Source organism: Elephantulus edwardii, unplaced genomic scaffold (genome assembly GCF_000299155.1).
Source record: "Elephantulus edwardii isolate Elephantulus edwardi_28Jun2011 unplaced genomic scaffold, EleEdw1.0 scaffold00407, whole genome shotgun sequence".
NCBI classification, from domain to species: domain Eukaryota; kingdom Metazoa; phylum Chordata; class Mammalia; order Macroscelidea; family Macroscelididae; genus Elephantulus; species Elephantulus edwardii.
The window spans coordinates 1,082,014-1,084,013 of NW_006400157.1; the positions used below are offsets into that span (position 1 = coordinate 1,082,014).

Consider the following 2,000-nt stretch of genomic DNA (forward strand, 5'->3'; position numbering starts at 1 on the left):
TTAACCCTCTCTAGGATGAAACTGTTTGTTTTCTTGGCAGTCCATGGTACATTCAATACTCTTCTCCAGCACCACAGCTTAAAGGCACCTTCTATCCTCCCTAGTCATTGTCCAGCTCTCTGATGCATAGTGTCAGGAAATATATATGCTCCCCCTGGAGGATCCTTCTGGTGCAACTTCACTCTCTCTAAACAACTTAATACCTCATCCTCATTCCCCTTTGTATCAACCATATTAGTACCTCAGCTCATGATGTACGGACATGAAGAACTCTCAGTCCTCTTTGACTCACTCCACAGTTACCGTTCTAAATGAGCAGTATTCCTTCCTGTACTGTTAGGGCTTTTCATAGCATCCTCTCTGGTTGCTGCAGGTGTAGGTAGTGGTGGCCTAAGCCATTCCTAATCACCTCAGCAGATTTAAAACAACAACTACAAATAGCTGTAGATGCCTCAGCTAATTCTTTAGCCTCTCTGCAGCGACAAATCACTTCTCTTGTTCAGGTAGTCTTGCAGAGCAGACGAGCTCTGGATTTGCTCACAGCTGATAAAGGTGGCACCTGTATCTTTCTAATGAATGATGCTGCTATTATATCAATGAAAGTGGTGTAGTAGAGGAAAACCTAAATACTTTACACAAACTCGAAGAGCTGAAAAAGGGAAAGGGCCTAACAAACACACAATCAGGGTGGTGGCAGACTCCACTATATACCTGGTTAGCCCCAGTTCTTGGTCCTCTCTTAATCGTTTGCTCAGTATTAATAGTTGCTCCTTGTTTTTTAAGTTTTTACAGACCTTCATCCCGGAAATCTCTCCAGTCGCAGTAAACCAAATGTTGTTCCATCCATATTCCCAGCTCCCAAGTGAACTTCCTTCCAGCCCACCAGTCAGCCCCATTCGCAGCCCCCTTTCAACAGGAAGTAGCCAGAGAGACTACATTGCCCCTATGTAACCAAAAAGGCTGGAATGAAAGGTCACCTTAGGGGCTGGGCGACATCTTGTGCTGATCTCACCTTCTAAGAGATACCCCAATCTACCTGGTGTAAGGCGACTGGCCAATCAGAAGGAAACCCACCATCAACCACATCTTGCATGACTGAGCAGCTCCGTCATTAGAAGCTAACAAAGGGCATCCAATCAACTTTCTCCATGAGAACTGACCACCAGGTGTGACCACCCTACCCTCAAACCCTACCTGTAAAGTTTAACCTGTAATTTCTCCTCACTGGTAACTTTACTGCTTGACCCTGCCTTTCTCTGGCCTCAGACAGTAAATCTGCCCTGAGAGCCACTAATAAGCTCTTGTTTCACTTCGCCTGGTTCTCTGCGCCTTTTTTTACCTTACAATTACATCCAAGGGAGAGGATAAGAGGCAAAGCGGTGAAGCTATGAGTATGCACAGGTTCTAAGAGGGAGGGAGGAGAGTGTCTTGGGAATAAACTCAAGGTAATTAGAAGGTTTCAGCTAAAGTTTGTTCAGTCTTCCTTGTCTTTTGCTCCATGTTCAGGATGTGTGTGAACTCGATGTAATGGAAATTCCTCTTTTTGTGAATTGGAGCGTCTCTGTAGAGCGCATCCACTTCCTCCTCCTGATAGCCACCCCCCATGGTGGTCAGCAGCTCTCTCAGGAGTCTTCCTGAATGGTGCCTGTTGCTTCTTCATCAAAGCAGGCAGAAGCATTTCTGATGACATCCCCTGGATCTGTCCTATTGAACTTCTCCCCAAACATCGTGAGGAACACGGTGAAGTTGATAGGTCCTGAAGCCTCATTCATCATGGCTTCCAGGTATGCATCCGTCCAGTTCTTCCCTGGAGAGACCAGCAGATGCAAATCTTCCTTGTCGATGAAGCAATCTCTGTTCTGGTCAGTCATGTTGAAGGTCTCTTTGAACTCCTGAATCTGGAACTGGTCAAACAGGGCAAACACATTGGATGTTGGGCGTTGAGGGCGTTCCTTGGTGGTCTTGGTCTTAGCCTTTTTGCTTAACATGGTGGTTGATTA

The 2,000-nt window shown here is 46.0% G+C and overlaps 1 pseudogene; it reads right to left on the reverse strand.

Annotated features, from left to right (window-relative positions):
- Positions 1–1,474: 1,474 nt before the first annotated feature.
- On the reverse strand, positions 1,475–2,000 carry LOC102856594 (annotated as a pseudogene).